The 14,345-nt window shown below is 27.0% G+C and overlaps 1 protein-coding gene across 9 annotated transcripts in view; it reads left to right on the top strand.

Annotated features, from left to right (window-relative positions):
* The window catches only part of LOC100167740 (potassium channel subfamily T member 2), a 230,443-nt gene that overhangs the window by 25,559 nt on the left and 190,539 nt on the right, over window positions 1-14,345 (top strand). The window contains exon 1 of one of the 9 annotated variants that reach the window (XM_029487169.1): window positions 683-2,029. The exons of the other annotated variants lie outside the window; for them this stretch is intronic. The gene's annotated coding sequence lies outside the window, so the exon portion shown is untranslated. Of the gene's footprint in view, window positions 1-682; window positions 2,030-14,345 lie in introns of those variants that run through there. 9 annotated transcript variants of the gene reach the window in all.

Here is a 14,345-nt window from a genome sequence, read left to right as displayed (position 1 = left end):
TACACCGAATATTAAATAACAAACTGAACAAAGTTTGAATTATATTGAGTTGCCATCTTTAACGGAGAACGTAGTGCTCGAGGTCAGCTAGTAACTTATCGCTTATAAGTTATAAGATAATATTATCATTGTATATGTCAGTAGTGATTTAAATTTTCATGATTACCTAACATTTCTATCAGTTGATTCTCTCAATAATCTGCTAGTATTACAATCTGTGGAACTTCAATTTGTAGTAAGTATATAACACATGCATGGGTTATCGTATAACAAATTACTTCATCACTCTACTCATATTATAATCTTAAACGAATACCTAACTGAAATTATGGTAATATTAGATTCTGAGCGGAGCGAGGAAGTTAATGGTTTTACAATGGTGTTTATTTTTTTTTTTGTATCCCTTTTACAAATTTTCTACCAGAAAGGGTGCTTCGATTTCAACAAATAGTACCTTATCTTTTAGCAAATTGGATCAAGATTTTAGAGAGGTCATTTTTCAATTTTATCAGTAGTTATTTAATGCCACGGGAAAAACCACCGAAAAATTACAAAAAACCGCTAAAAATAGGATTTTAATTTCTAATGCTTTGTATATCACCATAGAAACGAATAAAAAATAATAATAATAATATAATGTTAATTCAGCTTACATGATATAATAAATAATAACAATATAAAAAAGTGGATGTCGCTTTGCTGTACAGTAGATTACAAGCGGATTGAAGTTTCTAGTGATATGATACATATTATACGAATGTTAAAAAGTAGATTTTCAAAGTGTTTCATTTTGCTATGGGTACAGCGCTGCAAATAAAATCAGGGTTAAAATGTTCATAGTTTAATTTATTTATTGTTTTTGATTTGAAGAACATTAGAGAAATTACTGTGAAATCCAGCTATTTTACAATGTTTAGAGTGACGTGTGTACGGTAGGTAAATGCGTAGATTGCGTAAAATGACATGAATTACAGATGGAGGAAGATACCCGAGGATGCGACCCTTCGCTTACTGCTTCTAATTATTTATTTATTGACGAGGAAATTGCCGTGAATAAATCTTAACATTTTAGCGCACGTGTAAGATTACTTTGGGTGTATTTAAAATTTATTTTATTATTGCACTTACAAAATATTTCCCTTTCGAAACTGTCAGTAAAGGTTTTTCGTTATTACAATATCACAGTGGTAGCGAAATACCATGATATCATAATATTATATTCAACCGGCGCGCGGTGCCCTACAAAACGACGGCGAGCTAATTCTCATTCACAACGGCCAACGCTGACAGCACAGCGACGGCAGAGTAAACCGTTTGAAAGTAAAATCCGTCATAAGTCCTTAGTTCCTATTTCGTACACATACATACATTATTGTACTGTACACACACACGTTGTCGTATTATTATTGTACACATTGCGTTACTTTCTACCTTCATATACAGGGTGATAGTGAGTCGCTCTTCGGTCGTCCGATCAACCTAGGTAGATTCACCGATATTTTGTCTTACAAAATAATTTATATTTAAATAATAACGTAATATCCATAACTACTGCGATCATGACTAAAAATCAAATACTTCACCACAACTTCAACATTAATCGAACGTTTGTACGAGAAATTCTACAATATTACATATTATGATACGTAAAAAATAATAATAAAAAGCAAAATAAATCTCTAGTCCTAAATAATATCAAATAAATCAATGAAATCAGTTATTACGGTTCATTATTATTGTCTGTGGTTGCGGTGTTCAGTTGAATTGGTATACCTACATCGTTAGTTGATTCTTTCGTTTTCTGAACACTCTGTATCGGAGCTATGGACATGAACAATGCAATTTGATGTCACGATTAATATTTGACCGTACATAATATTATAAGTGTTAGTTACAACCTACCTAATGAGAGTGCAATAGTAATTGAACGCGTTAGTTGGCCGTCTGCGAGTTCCGTCGATTTTAGTGTATGTGTAACCGTATTTAGACTAAAATAATATATAATACGACGATTGACAGTACAAAATGGGTATGTTTTTCAGTAGTTTTTGTTTAAATATTTAAGCATTATTATACTTCAAGGAAATGATATTATTTACCCTTATCCGTTGCGGTTATGCGTAGCCACATAGGTTTTCAAATAATTGTATAATGTCTAATTTGAATGTTTAGTAATGTTTTATTATTGTTGGTAGGCAGGTAGGTATATTTAACTATAACCCTTAAAGTTTCTAAAAAAAAAAAATACTAAGAATCCCGAAAATTCATATCCAATTTAATTATTTATAAAAATAATAGAATTGTATTTTCAAAAAATGGAATATTATTTATATTTATATTTTTTTATATATACTGAAATAAAAGAGCAGCAATAAATTCAAATCAAATATTCGTGCACCCTTGCACATTGCATAATTTAAAAGGTATTTCGGTTTAATTATTTTGTTATGGACTTGTTTTATGACATATTATAATAGTGATGAGCTTGGGTCTTTTAGGTAAACATTTTGTAGCTCTGACATTATAAACAAGACAGTTGATTGTTCATCAAAAATACTTCGACCATGCGTAACATAAATTACCGCACTCGAATCTATACGCTTTTGTCACATGATATTAATTATCGTGGAGATTTTAGAATAATATAATAATATAAACAATATGTTCATAAATATGTACATTTTGAAGCTTTTTTTTATATATTATTAACATAACCATGTGTAGACAATTAAAAGAAATAATAGGTAATGAAAGTGAATTTTGTGATGTAATATCTATCCAAACCTAACGCATATCCTGTAGTCCATCAACACTAAATACTTCCGTAATTCCATCGTTCCATGGAAAATGGATAATTTTGAACATTATTTTTTCTATAAAATTTGATGTTTTAATAAATAACGATATAATCTTCAATATTTAAAAAATGCATCAATTAGGTAACTACTAATTATTACTATCCAAAAGCCAATAAATAAGTATTTTAAAAACATGATTTTATTGATATGATACATTGACATGATAATTGATCCAATATATTCAATATTATCAAGTTTATTTTTTAATTTACAACTATCAACATATAGTATTTAAAATATTAAATTTAGATTTAATTTTTAACTAATAGTTTTCCTAACTATATTTTTCAATATTTATTTTAAAGCGGTCCATTATTATCTGAAACAAGAGTAGTCGCGCGTTGTATTTTTTATAACTGCCCTTGTATATTAGTACGATTTATGATAATAAACACTTATCAAATATTAATATATTCATTGTATTTTAAAGTTTTAAACTTTAATTAATTTAATTTAGGCACTGTAATAAAATATAATTCATTACAATATATTATCTTCACATTTTTTTTTTTTATTTGAATTTATAATGTTGTTTTTTTAGTCTAAAACGTAGATAATAACATTTATGAGGAATACCTAAAACCACCGAAAGATAAAAATATAATATTAGTTAAATAAATAAATAAAATAAGTACAAAATTGTTGTGTTATTTACAACAGAGCCCCCGCTGGAAATAACCAAAAAAATCTACAATAAGTGAAAAAATGTAATTTAAAAATAATATTTATTATTAGATATATGGGTGTGATAATGTGTGTCACTGAAATTTCAAATACGAATCATAAAATTAATAGACAATAGTAAATATTTAAACGTTAAGTTTATTTTACAGTAAAAAAAATGATATGAAATTGTTAAAAAAAAATTAAAAAGTAAAATATAAAAAAAAAAATATTAATAAGACAAAAACTCACAAATCTAAATTTGAGAAAAATGCCCCACATTGTACAAAAATATCAAAAACATGAAATAATTATGTAAAACAATAAAATAAAAAAAATTACGTTAAGAAACAAAAAAAGCATTTATAGCTGTAAATGCAAAAAAATTCACGATACGAATTTTTAGCATTTTATAGAATCAAAGGAAAAATATTGTAAAAGTCATCAACCCCTATCTATATAATAATAACAAATCTAGTCCGTAAATATTATTTTATTATATCACAGTTAATAAAATGATTGTTGCGTAAAAATATTTACAGCGTAACGTACAATGACTTATGGGACATGTTGTATGGTATACACTATACGTCCATCGTTTTATTATAACATAAACCAAGACCATTGTTTGCTCTAGAACGAATCAAACTCTTGACCTTATACTGAAATCGATACTCAATGGACAGAAACACATTACCCTGACAAAATCGATATTATATTATGTTCTAATATTGAATAATCACATCATATGCTAAGCCTTTATAGTTTGTACAATTTAATATTAGAAATTCGTAAATGAGAAGATATTGAATTTTATTTTCATGAGAGTGCACACATCTATTGATGCATACATTTTTTTTCACTTTCCTATACGGCGTATAATATATGTTATATATCATGCAATATACATACATAATATATTAATTGGATTCCTATTAGTCATTATATCATGATAAAAAAGTTGAATATGATAATGTAGTGTTATCGAAATATATAGTAAAAGTTCCCTCAAGTTATAGTACATAACATTTTGCATGCAACAATGTCACATGGTGATCGTATACTTCTCACGATTGGCAATCCGTGTGTAACTTGAAATACTATATTTATTTTTTTTTTTTCCATAAATCAATTTGAAAATTTGAAAATATTCAGTTAGTTTTAACAGGAATTTAATTTGTGAAGACATAGCTATAGATAATAATAAAAATGTTAATGGTCACCCTTAATTATTGTTATACGTGGTATAGAAAATTGAACGAATGGAAGCGATATTATAGTAATTTGTTGTGATTGCGTGACTATTATAGTCATGGTTTCAGGGATTAGTCATTATAATATATATAATAATTTTCATCTATACACGCGTATTATGCTATATAACAATATATGCCAATATACAACACACACACACACACACACACACACACACACACTACTTTTAAGAAAGCCTATTTTACCTATTTTTAATATCAGAGCTTTTATTTATAACATTCCGCGCGTGACGTTATATTATTTCAATTTTATACTATATATGCATATCGATTTTTACTTTTCAGTGGTATCTACTACCATTGAGTGTATATTCAATGGTACTACTTACCTTTAATGGAAATGTTCATTAATATTTTTGATATTTTTTACGTATAAATAATACATTTTTAAGGAGACTTCTTTCAAAATCTTCAACAGAAATTGTTACTAAATAGGTTATTTTGAACCATGCTTAATATGTCTTTATCAATATTAAGTTCAAAAATTTTAATACTTATTATATGTTATTAAAATAAATGTATTAGCTTATTTTTTTATTTTAATGCGATTTCAATATTTTAATTTAAATACTTTAAAATATTGCCCTCACCACAATATGTTTCAATTATTTAAAAAACAAAATTTGTGTATGGTTCTTATATCTAGTATAATTTATATAAAACGTTTAAATTTAAAATTAATTTCGTTTTTTATTCCTATTTACAATTGGTATACTATATAACTTTATAATTGGAAGAATGATAAATAATAAATATACTTAATGGCAAACAAAACAAATTAAATCACACAGATTTACAAAATTCAAACACATGCATTTATTTAATTGAGTGTTGCGGAGTAATAGCTTACACAGACTCAGTTTATCATACATAAGATTGTTTTCCATTTCGTAAAGTATAATTCGTTTTTTGAATCAATATTAGCAGGGGATTCCGCCGAAATTCGAGTAAGCATCAATTCATGTTCTCTAGAGGTTTGCCGAATCTACCTTGGGGGCCCCAACTGTACTAATATCTACCGTTTTATGTTATCCCGAGGCTTCATACTTTCGTCGAGAGAGAAATAAAGACGGAACGCATTTTTTCTTTAAAAAAAAATCTTTTTTTTATACGGTTTTCAAACTAAATTATTCCTGTTTCTGAGTACATTTTATTCATTCAACAATATTATTGTATGTGTTTAAAAGCCAGCCAAGCAGATTATGTCACGGTTAAATGAAACGTGAAAAACAATATTACAAGACGTGTTGTTCGCACGGAATGTAATGAATGTAAAGAATTAAAAGTAGGTAGGTACCTGCGTTGAAAAATTATGATTTACTTCGATACACCTTTAATATTTATCAACTATGGTCGCGGAGTCGTTAACGAGATAATTACACTGGTCATAATAAACGTAAAGTTTCCTACACGAAATTCCGCAGCTATTTTGACATGAACACTGAGCAGCGCCAGTGAAATGTAATCAGTTATGTGAATATAGGAGAGGAAAGAGGTATTCAATCATTATTTCTGTTGTTCGACCGGATATTATATATTATATGTGTAGAGTAAAGTGTACGCCATCTGAACAACGGTGATAGAACAACAGTTGCGAAATATTATCACGTCCTTTAGCACGTAGGTATAATACACGTCCTTTTAGCATAATATCGGATTAGGTCACCATGTGCATAAAATCCTTTCCATGCACAAATAGCTCTTATATTAATATCGCTCGGGAAGTTAATTTTGGAAAACCAATCGGACCAATCCTATTTTCCAATTTCAGTCGTATTTTAAATGCACATACGAAATTGTTAATGGATTTATGATTTATTGTCGAAATAGATTTTTACTCAGTTACGCTCGGGGAAAATGGAGGGCTCGAAAGTTTGGACTATAAAACTTTGATATATCCACGCCACAATATATAGAATATAACGTCAAACCAACGACAGTGTTTTATTACGATTTCAGTAGAAGTGGTGATTTTTTTTTTTTAAATACATTTCAACTAAAGCACTGGAAAAGGTCACACGATGGGTGTGTCAGACTTAAAAAGTTTGATTTACAATTATTCGCAATGTTAATCTAAAACATTATTTGGTCCTCTATTAACGTGATGTAAAATGTATACATATATAAATATATAATTGAGGTAATATAAGTATAAAAAATATCCGATTTATAAAATGTGTCGCTAATATTATAACTAAATAAAAAGTAAATATTTATGAATAGTTGGTGTACATAAGCTCGAAGCTGGGCAGTAACTAGTTAAAAAGTTAAAGGTTAAGCTATAATTTATAAATTACTTTTTTTTGATGACTTAACTCTACTCGTTAAATTTAAAAAAAACAGGTAAGTGGATGTCGCTCTGCTGTACAGTAGGTTATAAGTGGGTCATTGTATAATAGATTATATTAGACTTGAATTCAATGACTATAATATCATTGTATAAGAAAAACAATTTTGAGCGGAGACGATATTATAATATTATAATTTTTTATTCCTTTCTATGGTGATATACAAAGCGTTAGAAATTTAAATCCTATTTTTAGCGTTTTTTCGTAATTTTTCGGTGGTTTTTCCCGTGGCATTAAATAACTATTGATAACATCGAAGAATGACCTAAGCTAAAAGATAAGATACTATAATATGTTGAAAGCATATTTGATTGAAGCACTTCTTCTGGTAGAAATGTTGTAGGTATACAGGATATAAAAAAAATAAAATAAATAAACACCATTGTAAAACTAATAGCTTCTTCGCTCCGCTCAGAATCTAAAAAATAGAATGTTAGAAAATAACTTTGTCAGTAAACAAGTTATTTAATTTCATAAATAATTGTATCTTAATTTTGTTATTTTGTTAAAATTAAAGTTCTTTGGGTCATTTAAAAATTATGGGTTATTTCAAGCTTCACTTTTTTCCAATAATAAAAACTAAATATCCCAATTTTTTTTAAACAATAACTATCTGTCTAGGCCTTACTGCAATATCATGGAGTATGCACACATAATCATTAATATTTTTGTACATGCTTAACTTTTGAAATTTTTGAAATATAGGGAGAGAGAAATTACAACACTGGATCATTCTTTATTTTCTCCCTTCGTTTTTGGTGATATTTTCTCCTTTTTGTTTTTACCTTTTCTTTAGACATTTGTTTTGGTGCCATAATCTAGACTCATACATACAAATAATCTAATTACTAAACATAACTAAACAACAACACAGTACATAAAAAAAAAAAAATATTCTGTCTCCCTAAAAAATTTTTAATTTTTAATTTTAATTTTTTTATAAGGTATATACAATCTGTTCCTTTAGGGACAATAACAATATGTGATATTTGAAAAAAAAAAGAATATTTATATGAAAACATGATGGGAGGAGTCACCCAGTGGTTACACTACCCTTACTTGATAATTATTTTAGGGAGAGAGATATTAGGGAGAGAGGTTTTGACAGTTAGTTAGAATTTTTGATTAGAAAGTCAACTATTTCTAGTAAGTGTATATGGTATATACATTCTGTTCAATATATGCATAAATATTATTAATTATAATGCTCAATAAAAACTTGCTACAAGTATTTTAAGGGCCTTAGGGAGAGAGGTTGAATAAAAACAAGCACCGACAAACCGTCCTGTTTGTCACTGTGGAAACTACTGATAAGTGTTTATAATGTCTAAACAAAACACAATATGGTTTGTTGTCATGCTGTACATTGCGCAAACTTCTATTTAAAAAAAAATTTATTTTTCCTATCATTTACCGACAATTCAAAAATGTGTTTAGGGAGAGAGAATAAACTGTGTGACAGACACAAACCTTCTCAAAAAAATACTTACTGTTTAGCAATTTTATTTTTTAAAGAAAACAAATTATAGAGAAGAGTATTGTGATTATAATAGTGAAGAGATAACTCATAACAAACTGTATGTTATCTAACATTTAAAAAAAAAAAAAGAAAGAAACTCTAATTGTGACAAGCTTAGGGAGAGAGATTTAGGGTACTTAACTATGTTTCATACTTAAACTAATACATAATTCAACTTCAATATTGAAACTAACACATTAATTATAACTTTATTCAACGCATAATTATGAACACAATAGCTGTGTGACAAGGAATAACCCATATTTTTGAAATGATCCATTTACGGATATGTTGCGTATTATGAACTGTACATTTGTTGCATTGATTACATATTTTTTTATCATTATAACAGAACAAGATGGATATACTATGGAAATATAAATATTAGCCACTAAAATTCCAAGTAATAATAGGTATTTTTTATACGTACATATTATAATAAATAAGCCTCCGTTACCATGCGCTGTATAAAGTCCCTTCTTAATACGTCTCTTGTTCAAAATTAATATAGTATAGCAATAGTAAAGGTATTTGCTCTGTTAATAACCAGTTATTATAGCTTAAAATCCTGAGAGCTACCCAGACAGATCGATATCTGCCGACGAGTGTACAAAGTACGAACTACTATCATATAATATTATATTTAAAAAAAAAGTAAATAACTTTTAATTTTCCTAACTTATAAAGTTATTATTTTTCTGAAAATTTGTAAATTAATTAATATTTTAAAATTAACCTTGACTTAGCTCTGTTGTATATTTTTTTAGGATAATTTAAATTAAACTACTTAAACAAAAAATTGGTTAACATACCTAGCTCTGCAACTAAACTTAATTAGTGAGTATGGGCAATCATCTACTAAACTATATTATATAGGCTTACTTAACATATGTATTTTAATTTATTTTATGGTTCATTTCATGCAGGTTTATTTATTGTTTCAAATACTTATTTTTAATTTTATTACTAATAAATTAAAAATATTATTGTTATTGATTTAATTTTAATTTTATGTACTTTTTGATAGTTGAAATAATTGATTCATTATAATATAAAAATAACTGTAACTTCTAACAAACATAAAATTAGACCAGAAAAATGTTTTAATTATCAAAAGAATTCTGTTTATTATCGAGAGTTCAAAAAACAATATTACATTTCTGCCAGAAAAAAATAATAATATCGGTAGGTACATATTGACTACTAAGGCATTTTCATTTTACCAACTAGGCACCGAATGCAGAAAAAAAACATGACCTATTTTAAACGTATTGAAAATTTGAAAATAACTGAATTTGTCGATTGCTTCACTCACATAAAGATATAGTACTATAAATTATAATAGTTATTTGAAACGTTGTCTATTAAGTAATCAAGTAGCACAAAGTAAATAAAAAAAACTTCAAAGCAACCACTTAATTCTAGGCATAGGTTATTCTATTGAGTATAACGTACAGACAGCAGATATATAATGTATGTGTGTTATATACCATAAATGTACACATTTTAGTCATATTTTACTATCCAATTTAGAAAATAAATAACATTTGCGTGCTTAGTTCGTAGAATTCAAACCTTGAAAGTTCAAAACACTATAATTTTATTATTGGACATCCATTTAAGTTGGAAAAAATATTTTTGTATCATATTCGTATTTTCGTGTTAATAACTAATGGGCCCTACTGAACTTGTTTGTATGAAATATGTAGGTAAGTATATAAATTCTACACGCAAAATATACATCGATATTAAAAGAAAATCTTCAATTTAAAGCAGAGAAAATAAGGAATTTAAAAAATTGAATTTACTAGGGATATTATTTGCAACTTGGGTAGGCGCGACGTGATGGTAGGTATATGTAACGGGAAAAACTAAAAATATTTTTCTCCAGAATTAACGTTATTTAAATTAATTCAAATTTCCTTGAATTTCCAGAACTAAAAAGTACTTGTTTTTCTGTCTTTCGTTGATGAGGTTCTTTATCGAGTTATATTCGGTCTAATAGGTACTGTACAACGTAAAACCATGTCCGCCACGGTAGGTAATAAGATAAAACTGAACTTAAATAGTTTTATTACATTTTGAAGGTAATTTGTTTTTGAGCAATGTAAAACATAAATAACGTTTATAAAAATTTAAAAAACACGTTTAAGTGTTAGTTTTAAATTCTGATAGGTATTATGATTATGATCAAATTTATGTGATATTTTATTTTTACCGTACTGCGTAATGCCTAACTCGCATGATCCTGTTCGTGAATAGGTATACAGGTATCCATGTATGCAGAGTATGTAATGCATTCCAGACATTCCAGGCTCCGGTATACCATGATATAAACAACATGGTATCATCACAAAATTCCAGATTTGGTTCAAACACGGCACTTGCTTACCATTTACCAACATTATAATAATGTCATTAAACTATTAGTACTGTACACTATGCTACATCAGGTGCCTTATACCGAAGGATCTGAGTGATCTGACCGTCAAAAAGTTACGATCATACCTTGTTGTTTATATTATCATGTGGTAAACAATAATTTAAATTTTGAGCAAATCGATAGATGTGTTACAAATTTACAATGATGTGTGTTTTTTCTTAAGTGTGCGTGTACACAAATTATAGAAGAAAAATTGATTAAACTTTCAAGTTGTGAGGTAGTTTGTAAAAGAAATTTAGATCTAGTCGGTACTTTGGGAGGTGGTCAAATAATATATTCATATTACGTTTCAAACTAATCGAAAAAAATATTATGGGAAATAAGGAATTTTTATGCGAAATTGGTTTTTGACAAAATCGATTTTATATTTTTGGTGCAACTCAAAAACGAATAACTATAGATACCTACTTGAAACTTTCACCAAACAAATGATCCAACCATGAAAATAATTGTACTCTTTTTTTATTATTTTACTCGCGGCAACACGGGTTATTGGGAGCCGGGAGGTTATATTTAGCAGGACTTTTAACTGAGGGAATACCTACGGTTGATTAGAACACGTGTGTATATGTGGCGAGGATTTTTCATTAGAACCCGGGTGGTCATCCATCCGGGAACTAGTGGCATCGGTTGATGCTGTTATTGTAGAATTTTAAAAATATTTTTTATAAACCATTAATGTTAGGATTTTGACGAAATTCCTCGAAATTACGAAGATTTGCGAGTAAGTTATTTCGTAGTTAAAAATTATGATATATTTAATATTCATACTTAAGATTTGAAAATGTAGTACAAAGTTTATCATAAGTTTTATGATTTGAATTTAGAAAAAAATTGAACGTAGATAATTCCACAAATATTTTTTGTATAAATATCGATAAAAAATGATTCATGAACAAAAAGCTTGACAATTTATTAATACAAGATTCTTCATTAATACATACATAATAGTATCTCAATAAATCTACACTCGACTGTTACGGTACAGCAGAGTGGTTATCTACTTTTCTCTCCTTTTTATTTTAGGGAATACATCACTCACAGCAACCTCAATTTATAACTAATTAAACTTTTCTCTTTAGTAAATAAACTTCCTCCATCCAGAAAACACAATAAATAATAATAAAGTCTACCTGGCACAATAAGCTTATGTGGTACGAGTATTGAAAGAACTTGAAATTTTGAGTAAGAAGCCACTCATTTGACGATATTTAGCATGGATTTAATATAAAAACAAAATCTATTGCAGAAACGTAAATTTAGTATATTTAAATTCCAAATTATGAGTCAGATTTATGTCTTCAACACAAATTGAAATATTTCTTTTATTATTTGATAGTTTTTAATTCAATTTATTAATATTCTACAACATTTCTTAAAATTAAATTTAAAAATAAAAAATTCACGATGCAAAATGCACCAATAGTGGGCACTGATTTCGTTTCACTCACTTATAGGAACAATTTAAAGTTATATAATTTGTACTAGGTATGTGTTTTGCTTTAAAATTAATAATAAATCGTCACATTTAAAAATGATTCTGAGTAGAGCAGGGTGTACTTAAATATTTATAATAGTTTTTAAATCATTCAAATATTTAGTTTTTTGGAATTACCTACTTTGAGATTTGTGTAAATTTGAATACCTAACTAACTATTATGATTGGAAAATAAAAATGCAAAATTACAAATTCATTTGATATAATTAAAAATAATATTGATATAAAATGTATAGGTATTTAAATATTTAATTTATTAAATTAAAACTTGGGAATAATTTTACGTTGCTTAGAATTATTTTCAAAATACTGCAAATAAAATTCATTATAAATATTGTAGTTTATATTATTAATGTCAATGCCCAACTGAACTTCAGATAAAAAAAAAATTAAAGCACATTAATCATTAATCATTATTAATCACTAGGTATTATTTTAAATTATTAAATTATTTTGTGTTTGTGTTCATTTGATGAATATAATTCAATGTATAGTTGATGTGAAATAAGCATAATAAATGGTGATAATATTATAATATGAAAAAAATGGCTTTAGATTAAAAATACTAAATAGTGATGAATAGATTAATATTTTTTTTCTAAACTTTAAATAAAAAAAAAAAAAAATACTGACTTAACAATAACAGTTTCTTTTTGATCTATCAAATATTAAAATGTAAAATCTAATTGTCTTACAATAAAAAACTGAACGAAGAAGTTTAATTCTATTATTACTTTTTAGTTTTTTAACCATATTTAATTCAATAACTTTTCTCCGCGAATATGTTTTTGAACGTTTATAGTTTTAATTAAATGGACATTTATTTAATTTAAAACTCAAGGATTTATATATTGTTATAATATTTATTAAATAAAATGTTTGTAGAATTTATTTTAAAACATGTACCTAATATTGTTCTAATATGTACATTTTGAACTACTTTTATTAATAGTTTATAAAACAATAGATTCAATTATAGATTTTTGTGGAAAGGTTTCAACTAGTATACAATCCACCATTTTTATAAAACGTTTCTACAAATATATATCTGGGATGAAGAATTATAGTTCGATTCAATGAAAAATTTAACTTAAAAATAATAATGTTAGATTTATGTTTCGATATCAATTCTAATATCACTGATCACTTGGAAACCAAGTCAGATCGGCATTCGCTAATATATTATAACCACGCTTCCTTAAATTTCTTTATTTCTTCAAAACTTTTCTGCAGTTTCCGATAGCTCATAGCTCAGGAAAGCTACTTAGATAATCGAAAAATTACGTTTCAAAAGTAACGACTAGACTCGATTTCCAATCGATAGATAGGACTACTTGAAAGTTTTGGAGGACTTTTTTAAACCAAAAGTGCGCCCAGAAAAAAAATAAACACAAAAACATCATTGCAAAACAAATTCATTCCTCTCTCGTGCAGTATCTAAAAAATGTTTAACTTGTGTTAAAAAGTTTTTTTATTATAAACTTTTCAAAATTACAACTACTCTATATTATGGCTATAATTATTTTTATACTAAATATAAACACTCGACTGACTATTATTTTATTTTTAATTTTGTGTGACATTTTTTAAATTTACTGATAGTGCCAGAAAAAAATCGATTTTGTCTCAAATCAAAATTATACTTAGCATTTTAGCATGTTAGCATTTTTACAGCTATATATAGAACATAATAATACATGTCTATCTATATATTATTTATTGTGCAAGTGTAGCTTATGATA

Source organism: Acyrthosiphon pisum, chromosome A1, assembly GCF_005508785.2.
Source record: "Acyrthosiphon pisum isolate AL4f chromosome A1, pea_aphid_22Mar2018_4r6ur, whole genome shotgun sequence".
Classification (NCBI taxonomy): domain Eukaryota; kingdom Metazoa; phylum Arthropoda; class Insecta; order Hemiptera; family Aphididae; genus Acyrthosiphon; species Acyrthosiphon pisum.
This window is presented reverse-complemented; position numbering and strand designations above follow the sequence as displayed.